At 42.4% G+C, this 20,385-nt stretch overlaps 1 protein-coding gene across 1 annotated transcript in view; it reads right to left on the bottom strand.

The window, feature by feature from the left end:
* The window catches only part of LOC145400993 (cilia- and flagella-associated protein 58-like), a 234,544-nt gene that overhangs the window by 149,140 nt on the left and 65,019 nt on the right, over positions 1-20,385 (bottom strand). The gene's annotated exons all lie outside the window — the stretch shown is intronic.

Below are 20,385 nucleotides of genomic sequence, written 5' to 3'. Positions count from 1 at the left end.
CACTAAAAAAAAATAAATAAAGCAACAAATTATGGCACTTGCCTTGACAGACGACAGCAACTGACTTGATGCCAAGAGGGGACTCTGAGGCTGAGGAGTTGAGGCTGAGGCTGGCCTCCAATTCCTCTGTACTTTCACTTGGCAGGGAAAGCCGCAGGAAACCCCTCAGAGGCACCACTGTTACTTTATGACTTTTTAATGTCACTTGTACAAATATTTTTCCTCTATATTTTATGTCTATTTACGGGATGAGGTTCGTGCTCCTGGTGGGTTTCCACACCTGGCTCAGACAGTGCATCTTACATACATATATACATACACATTATATATATATACTGTATATATTTCATCATCATCATCATCATCATCAGCCATAACTAGTCCACTGCTGAACAAAGGCCTCCCCCAACCTTTTCCACAATTTTCATTATATATATGTATATATATATATATATATATATATATATATATATATATATATATATATATATATATATATATTATAAAGGCCTCCCCCAACCTTTTCCACGAATTCCATTATATATTTATTTATATATTTGGCCATGTGGAGAGGATGGAGGGTGAAAGACTGACGAAGAGAGTGTATGTGAGTGAGGTGGAGGGGGGAAGAGGGAGGGGGAGGCCGAGGATGAGATGGAGGGATGGGGTGGAGAGGTATATGAGAGAGAGGGGTGTGAGTTGGGAGCAGGGCAGTGAAATGGCGGGGTACAGGGTGACATGGAGGCGATTTGTTTGTGGCCACACCATATGGGATTGAGGTGTATGGCAATACATAGATATATATATTTCATATATATTGTATATATATATATATATATATATATATATATATATATATATATATGTGGTAGGACTCCATATTATAATCGCAAATCATAATAGATAGATAGATAGATATATATATATATATATATATATATATATCTATATTATGATTTGCAATTATAATATGGAGTCCTACCACAATATATATATATATATATATATATATATATATATATATATATATATATATGTGGTAGGACTCCATATTATAATTGCAAATCATAATAGATAGATAGATAAATAGATAGATAGACAGCCCTCTGCGAGCCTGGGAAAAGGAAATGAGGTTTGCAAGTTACACTGAGGAAAGCTGACGACAGCGGCCAGTAAGGAGATGATGCAGTTAGCTGTCAGCAGTCCTCTCGTGAACAAAGACCTAGTCCATCCACGAGGAACACACGTGACACACCCCTGCTACACCAGAATTTAGGAAAGAGAGAAGCAGACGGAGGGAGCTATAGAACAGAGAGGTCGAGAAGGGGACAAGCGATACTCGAGGCAAGTCGAAGGGGAGAAGAGCTTAGCAACTCGAGAGACAGAGAGAGAGAGAGGGAGCGAGACTCTATATTCCGCTTTGTGTGAGAGACTTGTTAATATTTCCAAGACAAATAAAAATAGTCCCATACTATTCTTTACCTCTCCTGTCACTACTTGACAAATGGGAAGTTACTACGAGATATAAAAGCCGCTCGACCACAAGTCTAAAATATATATATAACTCAACTACAACTCAACCACAAAAGAACCACAAAGTATTTTATGACACAAAGTCATTTATGACATTTGGTAGCTATGACATATATATATATATATATATATATATATATATATATACTGTATATATATATATACTGTATATATATATATATATATATATATATATATATATATATATATATATACACTGTATATATATATATATATATATATACTGTATATATATATATATATATATATACTGTATATATATATATATATATATATATATATATATATATATATATACTGTATATATATATATATATATACTGTATATATATATATATATATATATATATATATACTGTATATATATATATATATATATATATATATATATATAAATACTGTATATATATATATATATATATATATATATATATACATACTGTATATATATATATATATATATATATATATATATATACATACTGTATATACAGTATATATATATATACATATACAGTGGAAGTCCGAATTTTCGGCATCTATGGGACCAGGCAAGTGCCGAAATATCAAAATTGCCGAATTATCGAAAACCCTACCCACTCAGTACCTTATATGTTTCGGTGAACACTATCATCATTACTCACATCATTACAAATGTGTCTGGAGAGAGTACTGTATACTGTTTGATACTGTACAATACTGTAATGAATACAGTACTATACATGAATATGAAAAATAAAGAAATTAGTGAACATACTGTATATAAATGTAATGGTACAGTAGGCCTACAAGTTCACATGCACTTACCTAAACTTATAGTAGGTTCCTTATTTACATATGTACAATAGAAGGGGTTGATTGGAGTCTGCTACTGCTGGAAGAAGTCCCCAGCAGTAGAGGGTCCTGCAACAGGCTCTAAGGACTCTTCTCCCTGTTGCTGTGGCAGTAGAGCTTGAGGTTCAGAGACTGCTGTTGGTGATGGAGAGGAGGGAGCAGAGGAGCTTACGTTAAACTCATCCATAATCTGTTTCCTACTCATGCCAGCCTCTAATTTTTTCAACAGCTCAATTTTCCGAGCAATAGTCAACATCTTATGTGTACGCTTCTTGCTAACACCAGTTAACTTTCCACACGTGGAGGCCATTTTCAAAGCACGCAGAAGATGTTTATACTGTTCACAACACACGGCTGGTCCACTCAGGTGTTACAAAGCTCCTGTCTGATGTTACGGTGCTTACAGCACACTCGAATAGTAATTTCAGAGGTATTTCAGTACGAAGTTCACAAAGCACACAGAAGAATCAAGAGAAGTCGGCAGCAGCACGGCAACAACTCGGAAGAATGGCGGAAGAATGGCGAAACAGATTCTCTTTCCCATGCTAGACTCACTACATGTTTGTCCTCTCTTTATGCTATAGGAGAAAGAGCTAGCCTCTGAGCTTCATGGCAGTGGTAGACTCGTTCCATCACTTTCACTATCTCACTCACTAAGGCGGGTAAAGGCGGGCAGCTAGCTGGCGAGCCTCATGCAGAATTTCAAGACTGACGAAAAAAATCGGAGAATCTGCCGAACGATCGGAGATTTTCGTAAATGGGACTATTTCTCAAAACTGCCGAAATGTCAGATTTGCCGGGGATTTGGATGCCGAAATATTGGACTTTTACTGTATATGTATATAAGTAATCCCTCTAATATCCGAATGCCCAATATCCGAACATCCCCACTAACCGGACATAATCGTCCCGGGATCCAATATTCCCCCCCCCAAAAAAAAAATAAATAAATAAAAAATAAAAATTCCCGCTCGTAATTTGAACTTGCTGCGTGCGGCGTGGGACAGCTTTGTTGTGGCGCGTCATTCCTCTGACGTCCGATAGAGCGCCCCTGCATCCTCCCCACTTTCCGCCTGTCTCTCGCCGCAAGTGCACGCTCATCATCATGGCTGCCCACGTGCTCGCTTTTGTGGTGGTTCCTTACCTGCTGCAGGCACTCCTGCTGCTCTCGGGCCTCTTATTAGAATGTGTGATGATGGCCCCGCCGCCTGAGAAGAGGAAGAGAGTGGTGCTGACTCTGGAGAAGAAACGGGAGATATTGGAGAAAGTAGATGCAGGGTGGTCTTCTTCCCGCATCCTCCGCGAGTTCAACCTGGCCCGATCTACTTTGTTTGATATCAAGAGATCCCAGGACAAACTCATGCAGTACATGGCTGACTTCTCGTCGAGAAGCAAATGCAACATGGAGAGGAAGGTGATGTTTACTCATAAGTTTGCTGAAATCGACCACTCCACGTTGATTTGGTATCGACAGCAACGTGCTGCTGGTGAGATGGTACGTGGTACGGAGCTGAAAGCTGCTGCTGAGAAGTTCACCAGGCTTCACGATGCCCTAGACTTCAAGGCATCCGAGGGTTGGCTCTTCGCGTTCAAGTTACGGCATGGCCTTACCAACCGTAAAGCTCATGGCGAAGCTTTGGACGCTAACGAGGATGGAGTTGACAAGTTTCGGCACAAGGTGAAAGGCTTGATCAACAGGAAGGGCCTCACTCTCGGTCAAGTCTATAACGCTGACGAAACTGGCCTATTCTATCGCTCGGTGCCAACGAACACTCTGGCCGAGGAGATGGAGAAGCATGTACCTGGCCGCAAGCTCTCCAGGCAACGGATATCTGCTTTGTGTTGTGCCAATGCTAATGGCATGCACCGGCTTAAGCCCGTTATTGTTGGCCGTGCAAAGCAGCCTCGGTGCCTTCGTGGGGTGATGGATGTCCTTCCTGTCGTCTGGTACCATTCTTTGAAGGCATGGTTTACAGCCCAGATCTTCAAAGACTGGTTCCACCGCCACTTCGTCAAGGAGGTCATACATTACCGGACGAAGACACTGGGAATCCCGCGCGACCAGGTAAAGGCCCTCCTTCTCCTCAACAATGCATCTGCCCACCCGTGTGACAAGGACTTGGTGGCTGAGAATGGCCGAATTAGGTGCATGTTTCTGCCACCTAATACGACTGCTCTCATCCAACCAATGGATCAAGGAGTGATCGTGGCAACAAAGCGCCTATACCGAAGGAAGTTCCTGGACGAGGTGATGGTTGTTCTCGAGGACGAGGACGAGCGCAGGGAGGGACGGGACACGCGAGGCCAGCGGACTTTGGAAAACATTCGCCGCTACAACATCAAGTCTGCAATCTACAACTGGGCCAGTGCATGGAAGGAAGTCCCTGTCAAGACTCTAAAAAATGGTTGGTCTCGTCTGCTTCTCGGAACGGATGTAGAGTACGATTTTCTAGGGTTTGACGTGGATGACTTCCATGCACGGCTACGTACGCATGGCGACGATGTTGACGCGGACGATGTGCGTGAGTGGTTGGATGATGACGAGGGCAATCCCAGGTATCAGACATTGTCTGATATCGAGATCGCATCTTCAGTTGCAGGTGTCAGTACCCGCTTGAAGATTCCGACGAGGACGGTGACGATGATGCGGACTCCTCTCAGCATGACACTACTCCAGCCATCCCCAAGCTGAGTGCACTCCAGGAACACCTAGAGTTCGTTCTCAACTACCTGGAACACCCGGACTGCGACAGGGAGATGGGGCCCTTGGGACTTGTGGAGGAAGTGCATGCTTTCAGGCAGCGCATCATCAATAGTCAGAATCGTCGGTCCTTGCGTCAATCAACCATTGACAGTTTTTTCAGGCCCGTGACCCCCGCTGTGCCCAGCCCTGGCTCCACTCCGTTGCCTCCTCAAGACAGGCCCTCATGCTCCGAGTCACAGCCCAGCACATCAGCCACGGTGGAGTCACCGCTCAACGTGAGCTTGCGTCTATCTTCAGAGTCGTCTGCAGTGGGTACGCCATCACCACGACCCAGCGACGCACCCCTAGGTCACCTACCAGTGATACTCTCGGATTCTGACAGTGATTAAACAGAAAGAACTTCTCCACTAGACCACACGGGAATATACAGTGTTGTGCAGTGAAAAAAAAGTGTGTTGTGTTAAGGATTTACAGTTGTGAGTGAAAAGACAAATCTGGAACAAAATTTAATGTAAATAGACTTGTTTGTTTTTTAGAAATGGTTAGAAGAGTGGGAAAAGTTAAAATGCAGAGTGCAACACTTAGTAAGTTACAATGGAGCATAAGTTAGACAAGAGTGCGCACTGTGAAGAGAACGGACTTCTGAGTGCGATTGACTAAGTTCAGTGCAAGACTTCATGAACAGTGTACTGGAAGTGCTTCAGGAAATCCTTCTTACTGTTAGAGTCCGAGAGGAGGCGGTTATTCATCGAGATGGCCATGGACTTGCTGTAAGTAGGCAAAATGTTTTATACTGTACTTTTTTCCATACTATAATTACCTCGAACACCTCATTTCATGCTTTAATGTCCTTTACCGGTGTGAATAGGGTGTTAGGAGCTATGCATGTGCAGTAGGAAGGTGTTTTGCTGAGTTAGGCTAGGTTAGGGTCCATAAGTACCAGTCCAGGAGCCAGTAACCAGAATGAGTAATATTGTATGAACTTACCTCTAAACCCTCATTTTATGCTTCTTTTGCATTTATTTCAGTCATTTATGTGCCTTATTGGTGTGATTTGGGTCTTAAATAGGTGCTATGCATGTCCAGAAGGAGTTGTATAGGTGTTTCTCTGAGTTAGGGTCCATAAGTACAAGTCCAAAAGCTGGGGCCCAATATCCGGACAAGACCACTATCCGGACCTGCCTATGGCCCTATTACGTCAGCTATTGGAGGGATTACTGTACATACAGTAATCTCTCTACTATCCGATGTAATAGAGCCAAAGGCATGTCCGGAAAGTGGTCCCGTCCGGAAAATGGGCCCCTGGCTCCTGGACTGGTACATAAGGACCCTAACCCAGCCTAACTTTGAAAGCCACCTAAATAACTCTCTACCGGAGATGTGATACTTGCCCGGGTGACCGAAGCCACTCCCAGGTACTCGAGCCCCGTGAGGGGCTGGAAGGATTTGCGGTGGTTTGGCCCCCATGCTGTCCTCCTCTTCTCTTCGGCAGCCTCTGGGGGCTAGACCTACGGCAAAGACGCCACCGCTCCACACACCACAGATACACATAGCTTCCTATGCAGATGATATAACACTTACATGTACACACCAAAATGCAAACACAGCTGCACACATCATTCAACCTTACCTCAACACACTACATGAATGGTTCACCACAAACAGGCTCAAAATAGCCCCAGCCAAATCTACAGTGACTCTTCTCACAAACTGGACAGCAGAACACAGTCACATCCCACACCTCACCATAAACAACACTCTCCTACCACACACACACACACACACACACACACACACACACACACACACACACACACAAAATCCTTGGTGTAACATACATCAATGTCATTTAAACAACACATCACAAACATTAAAAATAAAATAACACCAAGACTCAATGCTTTGAGGTCACTTGCCCATACAACATTCGGACACAACAAAGAAACCACCACCACAGTATACAAACAATACATATGTTCAGTGATGAATTATGCAAGCCCTGCCTGGGCTTCTACCCTCACCAAAACACACTACAACACTCTACAGACCATACAGAACAAGGCCCTAAAAATAATCACAGGCTGCACAGCTAGTACACCCACAGACCACCTACATCAAGAAACCAAAGTCCTCAAAGTCAAGGCTCACCTAGACATGAGAGGAGCCCAGTTTCTTGCTGCAGCCTCCACAAACCCACAACATCCACTACAGTACATGGCAGCACATCCACCCACACCAAGGAACATGAAAACAACACCCAGCACACAATACCATACACAAATACTGTCGTCTCTCCCCCCTCGCCCACGTCAGACCAGCTTCCAGAAGCATATCCACACTCAGATCACTCGCCACTCCATTCAGTCACTTAAAGACAACACACAGCTGCATGCACGGCCTCCTGACATCCACCCTTCTGAATCCTATCTTCCTCGTGAGGACAGGGTCCACCTGGCCAAGCTGAGATGTGGGCACCATCCAGCCCTCTTAAGCTTCTAGAGGAGGCTGGATGACTCTGTCGCTGATGCCTGTCCAGGATGCAACACAGCACCCCATACTATTATGCACATTATAGAAGCCTGCATTGCACACAATCACCTACGCCAACAACACAACATACACTCTCTGAGAGCTCTGTGGGAAAGCCCGGTCTCGGCCATGGCCTTCCTAAGGGACTCGGGGCTGTTCGGCCAGACTGCCTAGGGAACAACTACTACTACTACTACTCTCTACCGGACATGCATAGCACCTATTTAAACCTATTAAAGACCCTATTCACACCAATAATGGTCATAAAGCATGAAATAAATGAAAAGGAACCAAAGAATGGGGAATTAGAAGTGACTGTACCACAGCCAGGGTACTTACAGCACGTCTGTGGCTGCCATCTCTAAGGCTTTGGCAGTGGTGAAAATGCCCTTGAAGCACAAACGGTACTCCAGTGTTGTGCTGCACTTAATTCTTTGCACTGTGAGTTGTAATTGTTTAACACTGCACATTGTTCCTAACTGCATCACGCCAGTTTCAACCGCCAATTTGCACTCCACATTTGATCCTTTGCACTCTAAGTTCTAATTTCTTAACACTGCACAACACTGTAAATTCCCGTGTGGTCTAGTGGTGAGGTATTGCAGTTTATTCACTGTTTATTCACAAAAAACGAGCACATGTGGCTTTCATTGCAACAAGCATCAACAAGCATCCACTCACCATCAGTTAGGCAGTAACTGTTGATAACGGGAAAACAGAGTTGCAAGATCACAACGGCCACATTACCAAACTCCTCAATTTTCATTACTAAATTCAACTTTTCATTACCAAACTCGTAAAGCTAGCATTTATTCTTCACTAATTATATATACAAGTGGAAATACATGTAATCACTCTCCTTATAATTAACAGCATGTTGATTATTTTCACACTATGTAGGCTAAGAGATTAATCAGAGAGAGCAAACAATCCACCATCTCCATCCTATGTATCCTCATACATGTGAAAAATCCGTTTGTTAATGCATTATTCTGATTCATTACAGAACAAATTTTTCATTATCAAATTGGCCCACATTTGGTAACGAAAACCAAATGGCAACCCTGACAGGGGAGGGGGGAGGGGGGAGAAAGGAAGGGGTGAAGGGGCCATGGTGTAAACAGCTGCTCCGTGCCGTGCGGCAATTTCAAATTACAGGTGGGAAAAAATTCAGATTTTTTTTTTTTTTTTTTGCGTTTTCGGCCATATTTGGGTTCCTGGGACCAGGCCCACAACGTCTGGTAAGTGGGGTGTCCAGAAAGTGGGCGTCTGGAAAGTACAGAGATTACTGTGTACATATATCTATATCTATATATATATATATATATATATATATATATACACACCAATCAATCTACCTATCTATAGCCCGATGCCCTAATCCCGCAAAGGGTGGCCGCAGACGAAACGCCTCCAAGTTGCTCTGTCTACTGTATATATATATATCCATATATATGTATACATATACAGTAATCCCTGTACTTTCCGGACGCCCACTTTCCAGACACCCCACTTACTGGACATTGTGGGCCTGGACCTTCGGAACCCAAAAATGGCCAAAAAAAGAAAAAATATCCCCAAGTAATCCTAATTTTTTCCCACCCGTAATTTGAAAATGCCTCGCGGCGCCGAACACCTGTTACACCATGGACCCTTCACCCCTTTCTTCCTGCCCCCTTCCCCCTCCCCTGCCACGGTTACCATTTGGTATTCTCATTACCAAATGTGGGCCAATCTGGTAACGAAAACTTCGTTTGGTAATGAATCAGAATAATGCAATACCAAACAGATTTTTCACATGTGTGAGGATACACAGGATGGAGATGGTGGATTGTCTGCTCTCTCTGATTAATCTGCTATCCTATATAGCATGAAAATAATCAACATGCTGTTAATTATAAGTGATTACATGAATTTCCACTTGTATATATAATCAAAGGAGGCACAAATGTTAGCTTTACGAATTTGGTAATCTATCTATTGCCAGACGCCTCAATCCCGTTTGGGGTGGCCACAAACAAATCGCCTCCAAGTCGTCCTGTCCCCCAGCCATTTCACTGCCCCACTCCCAACTCACCCCCTCTCTCATATACCTCTCCACCCCATCCCTCCATCTCATCCTCGGCCTCCCCCTCCCCCCCTCCACCTCACTCACATACACTCTCTTCGTCAGTCTTTCACCCTCCATCCTCTCCACATGGCCAAACCACCTCAGTGTGTTCCTCATAACACTTCCTATCACATTCACATCCACACCACAACGCTCCTTTATATCCTCATTCGTCAGCCTGTCTCTCCATGTGACTCCACAGGCTCCTCTTAAATAACTCATTTCCACTGCTCTCACTCTTGACTTATGTCCTTCCAACAACATCCAAGCTTCACTTCCATACGTTAGAGTTGGTATCACAATACTGACATGTAGTAATATTTTCACTTCCATGCTCACTTCCCTGTTTCTTATCACTGCTTTCAAAGAACCAGCAACCTTTCTTCCCTGCTGTACCCTTTCAAGCACTTCACCCTCCAAACCTCCATCCTTACTCATCACACTACCCAAGTACTTAAACATACTCACATTTTCCAATTCCTCACCATCCAACCTCGCTGCACATTCACTGACTTCACCTCTCTCAAAGACCATCACTTTACTCTTCCCTACATTCACCTTTAGATTCCGTTTCTTACACACTCTCCCAAACTCATCCACCAAGCCTTGCAGCTCTCCAACGTCTTCACTCAACACAGTATCATCTGCAAACAACAGTACAGGAAGTTTCCAGACACTACTCTCTCTTACCAGGGCCACTCCAACATCCACTACCTTACCTTGTACCTCTTTTATTACCCTATCCATGTACAGACTGAACAACCATGGAGACATAACACATCCCTGTTTCAACCCAACCTTCAAAGAGAAAAATTCACTCAGTTCACCATCCATAAGCACTGAAGCCTTAGCACCATCGTACATACTCTTCACAGCATTCAACAACTTCCCATCTACTCCATATATTCTTAATACTTTCCACAATCCTTGTCTATCCAGCCTGTCATAGGCTTTCTCCAATTCCATGAAAGCCGCATAAAACTTCTTTCCCTTCTGTGGAAACTTTTCCACTAAATATATCGGAAAAAGTCCGGCTCAGTAGGGGGAAGTCCGGATGTCGCTTCTATCAGAATTTCGTTTTCTTTGGAATGGCTTGGGCCCCAAATAGTCCATTATAGTGAGGTTATACTGTGTGTGTGTGTGTGTGTGTGTGTGTGTGTGTGTGTGTGTGTGTGTATATATTAATATACATATCTTATATGAATACAGTATCATCATCATCATCATCATCTGGACCTCCTTTCCCACCCAAGGGCAGGGTGAGGAGTAGCAATGTCCAGACAGCCCAAAATTGCCCAATCCAATGGGCCACACTTCCATTCACTCATCATTCAAGCCCACGGAATCCTGGCTCTATTGGATACGCCAAAAACATTCACCACGTTCTGTAGCTTCACATATCGTATCCGACAGAGTCAATCCAGACGCTACCACGTTAAAAAGGAGTGTCAAAAATCCCTGCTCATGCATATCTCCTCACAAAATTCATCCAGCCAGCTCAATCTCCTGTCAGTTCCCTAGCCTCAACGACTTCCAAACCTCTCTTCCTCACACATTCATCCACCATACCTCTCCACCTTCTCCTTGGCCTACCTCGCCTCCTCCCTCCTTCAAATTCGCTCAGATATACCTTCTTCACCACTCTATTGTTATCCATTCTCTCCACATGACCATACCATCTCAGTACACGCTTTTCAATTCTGGTGTCCACCGACTTCCTCACTCCACACCTTTCACGAATTACATTATTTCGTATCCTATCCACCCTCTGTACTCCACATACATTCCTCAGCAGTCCCATCTCCACTGCTCTTACTCTTGACTATTCATTTTCATGCCAAATCATAGTCTCACATCCATATGTTACAGTTGGCACTAACACTCCTTCATGTAAGCCTCGTGCAGCTGCAACACTCAAGCCTCTGTTTCTTATCAAAGCCTTCATTGCACCAGCTACTTTTCTTCCTTGTGTTACTCTACTTTCAACTTCTTTTGCACATTTTCCTCTCTTTTCTATCACTGTACCCAAGTATTTGAACTATCTCACCAATTCCAGTCTCTCTCCATTCACTGTTACATTGCACTGGAAGTCACCTTCTCTCTCAATAATCATCACTTTACTCTTCTCTACATTTACTCTCAAGGCACGAAGCTTACAGACATCAGCAAAACTCTGCACTGGCCTACCAAGTTCTTGTCCAGTACTTGCAAACAGTACTGCATCATCAGCATACAACAAATTTGAGATATTCCATCCATCACCATTCATTACCAATGCCATCCCTCTCTCCATTACTCGTGTTTTCACTTCTCTCATCACCCCATCCATATATACACTGAACAACCATGGGGACATCACACAACCTTGTCGCATGCCCACATTGGTTGTGAATCATTCACTTAGATGCCCATTAACCCTGACACATGCTTCACTACCATCATAAAGACTCTTGACGGCACCTAACAGCTTACCCTCTACACCGTACATGCGCAAAACTTTCCACAATCCTTCTCTGTCCACTTTCTCATATGCTTTTTCCAGATCCATGAATGCCATAAAACACCTTATGGTCCTTCTCACAAGCCTTCTCTGCAATGTCTCACTGCAAATATTTGGTCCACACATCCTCTGCCACTCCTAAAGCCACCCTGTTCATCACTCACTAGGACTTCTGATATCTCTCTTACTTTCTCTATAATAATTCTTCCATATACCTTCCCTACCACACTCAGTAAGCTTATGCCACAATAATTTTTACACTCACTTCATTCACCTTTATTTTTGTACAGGGGTACAATCACAGCCTTTTTCCACTCTGCAGGCACAGTTTCACACATTCATGCCTTCTTACATATCTCCAACAAGCACTTCATTCCATTCTCTCCACTACATTTAAGCATCTCTGCATACACCTCATCAACCCCAGCTGCTTCCCCATTTTTCAGCCGCTTCACAGCACTCTTCACCTGTGCGAGTGTCACGTCTCCTGGCACTGCATTCCTTCTCTGCACACCCCCAAAACCAATCATGTTTACAGCTGCTCTGCTCTCTCTATCCCCATTCACCAGGCTTTCAAAATATTCTTTCCATCCATCACACCATCCCATTTCTTACCGCTTTCACTTCTACATTTCCGCACCTCTTTCCAGAATTACTTTCTATTTTCAGTGTAGTTCGCATTCATTTTTCTTCCTAGATCCTCATTCAGACAGACCGGAATCCACTTTTATTGGAGTCGAGGAGCTACCGGACTAAATTCTCATATACAGTATCAGGAAAAGTCTGATAAAGCCAGAACCCGTCTGGACTGCCTGACCACTTTAGCTATATTCACCACCAAAGGGTAAATAAAAGTCATGTTTATCAGTGTACTGTACAGTATTATTATATATATTAAACCATTCAATTATTGTAGTGAATGTATAATACTGTACTGTACTGGAGTGATAGTGAATGCATATAAAAAACTGTTGGTGTGATCTGGACTAACATCTAATATATCGGAAAAAGTCCTGCTTAGCAGGGGGAAGTCCAGATATCTCTTCTAACGGAATTTCGCTTTCTTCGGAATGGCTTGGGCCCCAATTAGTCCATTAGAGTGAGGTTATACTGTGTGTGTGTGTGTGTGTGTGTATATATATATATATACAGTAGAACCTCGGTCTTCGAACACAATCCGTTCTGGAAGGCTGTTCCAGGACCGAATTGGTCGAGGACCGAACTAATTTTCCCCATAAGAAATAATGTAAATCATTTTAATCCGTTCCAAGACCCCAGATGCTTACCTATTTAAGTTTCAGCACTGGTACCAGTGCTTTCCTTTACGAGGTGACTGTATATTTCTCTTGCCTTTTCACAAATTATATACTCACTAACACTGTCTCCTGCTAACTGTTTCTCAATGATGAAGATAAGCAATAATTTTTCCACTTCTTCAATTATTTTCCACACTACTTTCCTCTTTTCACTGCCAGTAGCCGTACTGGATGAACTTGCTTTCTTTGGAGCCATTATTAGAGGCTAATACTGCACTGAATCAAGAAAAATGTGAAGCACAGCAGGACAACCACGTTGACAAACAACAAAGGTGGACGCGTGACTGTCGGTCGGCCAGCTTCCCTTCGTTTGGCTACGTTCAGGTTGGTCGAGGTCCGATATTTTGGTCGACCTCTGGAGCAAAAATTTCTTGAATTTTTTGGTCGAGGTCGGATTTGTTCGACATGTGAGACGTTCGAGGACCGAGGTTCCACTGTATACAGTATATATATATATATATATATATATATATATATATATACAGATATACTGTACCCAGGGGCAGGATCCCACTGCTACCTGGCGCGTCCCCGGGTGGCAGATAGGGGATGGCCTTGTAGATATACGAGGTACCGTCTTAGACGACGTGGACCATGGGACCCCCTGTAGATATATAGGGCTCCACCGAATATAACGAATAAGGTGGCACCAAAATTACATCTCACCAGAAACTATGTGGCAGGGAGGTGAGATTAGTTGCCACAATCCTCCCAACCAAACACGAGTTCTATTGCAAATGAATTGACGAGCGTTCCTGTTGGATCATCGTCTACTAAAGGTCCAACCGCACTGCCTCCTGTGCGTACGGGCAGTGTGCCACCGAAAGTGAGTAGGCACTGTGATGGAAAATTGGACTCTTGGATGTTAAACAAACTGAAATCGATGAAGATCTATGCAAAGAATGTAAGAAGCCTCACAGAATATTACAAACTTGATAACCTGATGACTGAACTGGAAAACAGTAGTTGGGATATTGTAGGTTTGAGTGAGATCCGCAGAAAAGAAGAAAAAGTAATTCAGCTCAAAGACAGCAAACACCTATTTTACTACAGAGGAAAGGAAAATGAAAGAGTTAGTGGTGTAGGATTTCTAATTAACAGAAATCTTGCTGACAACATTCTTAAATTCAGCAGTGTATCGGACAGAGCGGCATTTGTTGTCATTAGACTATTCAAAAAATATACCATGAAAGTCATACAAGTATATGCACCAACTTCTCAAAGCCTAAATGAAGAAATAGAAACATTCTATGATGACATCTCTCAGATTATGGAAGAAGAAAAGACAACATATACCATACTCATGGGAGACTTCAATTCAAAAGTTGGGAAGTCGAAAAATGGAGAAGCATGTATGGGAAAATCTGGAGTGGGAGAAAGGAATGAAAGAGGAGAAATCTATCTATCTATCTATTGCCAGACACCTCAATCCCGTTTGGGGTGGCCACAAACAAATCGCCTCCAAGTCGCCCTGTCCCCCGCCATTTCACTCCCCTGCTCCCAACTCACACCCCCCTCTCTCATATACCTCTCCACCCCATCCCTCCATCTCATCCTCGGCCTCCCCCTCCCTCTTTCCCCCTCCACCTCACTCACATACACTCTCTTCGTCAGTCTTTCACCCTCCATCCTCTCCACATGGCCAAACCACCTCAGTATGTTCCTCATAACGCTTCCTATCACATCCACATCAACACCACAACGCTCCTTTATATCCTCATTCGTCAGCCTTTCTCTCCATGTGACTCCACAGGCTCCTCTTAAATAACTCATTTCCACTGCTCTCACTCTTGACTTGTGTCCTTCCAACAACGTCCAAGCTTCACTTCCGTACGTTAGAGTTGGTATCACAATACTGTCATGTAGTAACTTTTTCACGTCCATGCTCACTTCCCTGTTTCTTATCACTGCTTTCAAAGAACCAGCAACCTTTCTTCCCTGCTGTACCCTTTCAAGCACTTCACCCTCCAAACCTCCATCCTTACTCATCACACTACCCAAGTACTTAAACGTACTCACATTTTCCAATTCCTCACCATCCAACCTCGCTGTACATTCACTGACTTCACCTCTCTCAAAAACCATCACTTTACTCTTCCCTACATTCACCTTTAGATTCCGTTTCTTACACACTCTCCCAAACTCATCCACCAAGCCTTGCAGCTCCCCTTCGTCTTCATTCAACAACACAGTATCATCTGCAAACAACAGCACAGTGAGTTTCCAAACACTATCCTCTCTCGCCAGGGCCACTCCAACATCCACTACCCTACCTTGTACCTCTTTTATTACCCCATCCATGTACAGATTGAACAACTATGGAGACATGACACATCCCTGTTTCAACCCAACTTTCAAAGAGAAAAATTCACTTAGTTCGCCATCCACACGCACTACAGCCTTCGCACCATCGTACATACTCTTCACAGCATTCAACAACTTCCCATCTACTCCATATATTCTTAACGCTTTCCACAATCCTAGTCTATCCACCCTGTTATATGCTTTCTCCAAATCCATGAAAGCTGCAAACAACTTCTTTCCCTTCTCTAGAAACTTTTCCACTAAAGATCTGAGAATGAATATCTGATCTACACAACCTCTTCCCTTCCTAAAGCCTCCCTGTTCTTCTCCAACTAATTCCTCTGTTCTTTCTCTAACTCTGTCAGTAAGTATCCTACCATACACTTTTCCTATTATACTAAGAAGACAAATGCCCCAATGATTACCACACGCTTCTTTTTCCCCTTTTCCTTTGTACAAGGGAATAATTATACCTGACTTCCAATCCTCCGGGACTCTACCTTCCTCCCAGGCCAATCTGCACATCTTCCACATCCATTCTACTACTATCTCTCCCCCATGCTTCAGCATTTCACCACACACTCCATCAATTCCTGGGGCTTTCCCTGATTTAACTTTCTTCATTGCTTCCACAACTTCTATCCTACTGATTTCTTCCTGTCTTCTCACCTCCCTCCTTCTCCCAGCCATTCCCCAGCCACTTATACTCGCATTACTTCCATCCTCTACGTTCAACAATTCCTTAAAGTGTTCTCTTCATCTGCTCACTTTTTCTCCCTTCTCCACTAGTAATCTACCATTTTTATCTTTCACTCCCCTGCTAACTTCACTTCCACCCTGTCTTACTCTTTTCACCTCTCTCCAGAACATTTTCTTACAGTCCCTCCACTTTACACTCAAATTCCTTCCAAATTCCTCATCCACTCTCTTCTTACTCTCTCTTACTAATCTTTTCACCTCTCTCTTTCTTTCTACATATAACTCTCTCTTCTGCCTCTCAACCTCTTCCACGCCCCTTTTCCTCATCCATTCATTGTATGCTTTCTTCTTTTGTGCCACAGCCTGTTTCACCTCTTCAGTCCACCACACTGTTCCTTGCACCCCCCTCCGTCTTCTCTTCCTTCCACACACCACATCACATGCTGCACATATTTCTTCTGTAAATATTCTACACACACCTTCCACGTCCCCCATCTGCTCCAATTCATATTTGCCCAATCGTTCCTCCATTTCTCTCTTATACTCTGCCTTTTTCTCATCCTCTTGTAACCTTTCCACTCTCCTTGCAACTACTCCTTCCTCTCGTCTTTCCCTTCTTCTGTTCCTCCATCTTACTTGAACTTTAATTCTGGCCACCACCAAGTAGTGGTCAGAAAGTCCACTCCCCCAACCTCTATAAACTCTTGCATCCAATATACATCTTCGCATCCTTTCATCCACACACACATAATCAATCATTGCCTTCCTTTCATTCAGTTCACCACCCACCCTTCTCATCACTCGCCATGTATACCTGTGGATCATTTTATGCCTGAAGAGGGTATTGGCTATCACCAACCCCCTCCCAGCACAAATGTCCACTAACGCACTGCCATTCTCATCTATCTCAGCAGGCACACCCCACTCACCAACTATTCCTGAAACGTTTAACATGAGAATAATGAACACATTCTTCCACAAAAGAACAGGAAGAAAGTGGACCTGGAGAAGCCCAAATGGAGAAACAAAGAATGAAATCAACTTCATTATACCAGACAAGAATAACACGATCACAAATGTCACAGTTATCAACAAAGTAAATATAGGTAGTGATCATAGAATGATGGGTTGCACAGCCAGATTCAATTTCAGAAATGAAAGAAAGAAGATGATTAAAGATAAAATGATATGCCCAATAATAGTGAACGAAAACAAAGCAGCCTTTCAGTTGGAAATAAGGAACAGATTTCAGGCTCTAAGAAATGCTGAATGTGACATTGATGAGCTGAATGACAGACTAACAAAAGTGCTAGGAGAATCAGCAGAGGCAGTAGGAAAACCTAATACAACCAAAGCCAAGAAGTATTCAGAAAAGACACTCAAACTTATGAAAAAACGAAAGGAAATGAAAGTAAGGACAAAGAAAGATGAAACAGAACGAGCAGAATTAAATAAGCTTATCAACAAAAGACAAAGAGAAGAAAAAAGAAAGAGAAACATGGATCAGATCAAAGAAACCATCAAAAATGGAAAAAGTCTGAAACAGGTCCGAAGCAAAATGGCACCAGGAAAAAAAAAAAAAAAAAAAAAAAATGCGAAATCATTAAATGCAGAGATATGATGGTGAAGAGAGTTGAAGAATTTTACAAAGAACTGTATGCATCAAAGAAAGTAGTACCAATAGCTAACTTTTCAGCTGACAAGTGAAATACCTGAGGTAAAACCAGACGAAGTAAATATTTGTCTTAAAAATATGAAAAGAGGGAAGGCTCCGGGAGAAGATTGAATAGTAACAGATTTACTGTTGGATGCTGGAGTAGAAGTACAAAATAGGCTTGCTCACTTATTTATCCACTGTATAAAATAGAAGAAAATTCCCAAAATGTGGTGTAATGCAATAGTTATTTTACTCTACAAAAAAGGTGACTCAAAAGATCTTAGTAACTATCGACCCATTAGCTTATTATCAGTCATTTACAAACTCTTCACTAAAGTCCTTACGAACAGAATAACAACAATTTTGGAGGAAAACCAACCTCGTGAACAGGCACGATTCCGAAGCGGGTATTCGACCATCGATCATCTACATACAATGAACCAGCTAACTGAGGAAACTACAGAATATAATAAACCACTTTGCTTAGGTTTTGTTGATTACGAAAAGGCTTTCGACTCAGTGGAGCACATAGCAATTATAAATTCACTGCGAGAACAAGGGGTGAATGAGAACATTGTAAACCTACTCGAAAACATATATAACCAGGGAACTGCTATAGTTAAATTACATAAGGACTCAGATAAAATTAAGATTGAGAAGGGCGTGCATCAGGGAGATACAATTTCACCAAAATTATTTACAGCATGCTTAGAAAGTATTTTCAGAAAGCTAGACTGGGAAAACAAAGGAGTGAACATTGATGGAGAAACCATTTAAGATTTGCAGATGACATTGTCCTAATCACAGAAACAGCAGAAGCACTGCAAGAAATGTTAAATGACCTGAACAGAGAAAGTCTGAAAGTAGGACTGAAGATGAACCGAAGTAAAACTAAAGCAATGTTTAATCCACAAACACCAAAGAGCGTCATCACAATAGGCGATGAAAATCTTGAAGAAGTTGAGGAGTACAACTACTTGGGACAAATACTAAAATTAACGAAAGATCATGATAGTGAAATAAAAAGACGCATTACAATTGGATGGAAAGCTTTCGGTAAACATAGAGACATTATGAAACGTAGCTTGCCAGTTTGTATGAAACGAAAAGTATATAATGAATGTATAATTCCAGCTATGACGTATGGTTGTGAGAGCTGGAAACCGACAAAATCAATGGAAAATAAATTAATCCGTTCTCAGAGAGCAGAAATGGAGGTGGGCAGGCCATATATCAAGAATAAGGGATAACCGATGGAGCAAGAGGCTGACTGACTGGACACCAAGAGAATGTAAGCATAGCAGAAAAAGGCCAGACAGGAGATGGAGAGATGAGATAGAGAAATTTGCAGGGAAAACATGGTAAAGATTGGCTCAGTCAAGGAATTCGTTGAAAAGGTTGGGGGAGGCCTTTGTTCAGCAGTGGACTAGTTAAAAATGATGATGATGATGATATACAGTACAGTAAAACCTCGATATAAAGAACCTGAACAGACCGGAATTCATTTTTATCGGATTCAACGAGCTACCCGACTAAATTCTCATGTATTGGAAAAAGTCCAATAAAGCCAGAAGAAATACGGACTGCCTTACCACTTCAGCTATGTTCATCACAATAAGGTAAAAAAAAAAAAACAAGAAAAAAAAAAGAAAAAAAAAAAAAAGAAAAAAAAGAAAAAAAAAAAACATATTTATCAGCAAACAGAACATAATACAGTACAGAGCTAGCTGCAATGGTAGTGAAAGTTTGAAAACCATTGGTGTGATCTGGACTAATGTTTGATATATCGGAAAAAGTTCGGGTTAGCAGGGGGAAGTCCGAATGTCGTTTTTATCGGAATTTCACTTTTCTCAGAATGGCTTTGGCCCCAATTAGTCCATTATAGTGAGGTTTTATTGTACTTCAGTGTGAAAGGTCTTTCTTTTGTTCAATAAAACTGCATAAGAATTGCAGGATTAAATCATGTAAGCCATCATTGTACTTCAGAAACTGACTTTCTCAATACCGTACGGTAGTTACTCTTCTTTATGAGGATGTAGTTATTTACAAAACTGCCTCTAGTGACAAAAACCTTCACTGTGAGGACAGCTTTTTAGCGACATGATGGTTACCACTAAAGATTATACTCAGCCTAGGAAGGTTCTCCTCAGCACATGAGATTAAAGGAAAAAAGTAATA

This window comes from Coenobita brevimanus, chromosome 54 (genome assembly GCF_032717465.1).
Source record: "Coenobita brevimanus isolate Jiangsu-jjx chromosome 54, ASM3271746v2, whole genome shotgun sequence".
Taxonomy (NCBI): Eukaryota; Metazoa; Arthropoda; class Malacostraca; order Decapoda; family Coenobitidae; genus Coenobita; species Coenobita brevimanus.
The sequence above is the reverse complement of the archived record's forward strand: the minus strand, read 5'-3'. Positions and strand labels throughout refer to the sequence as shown.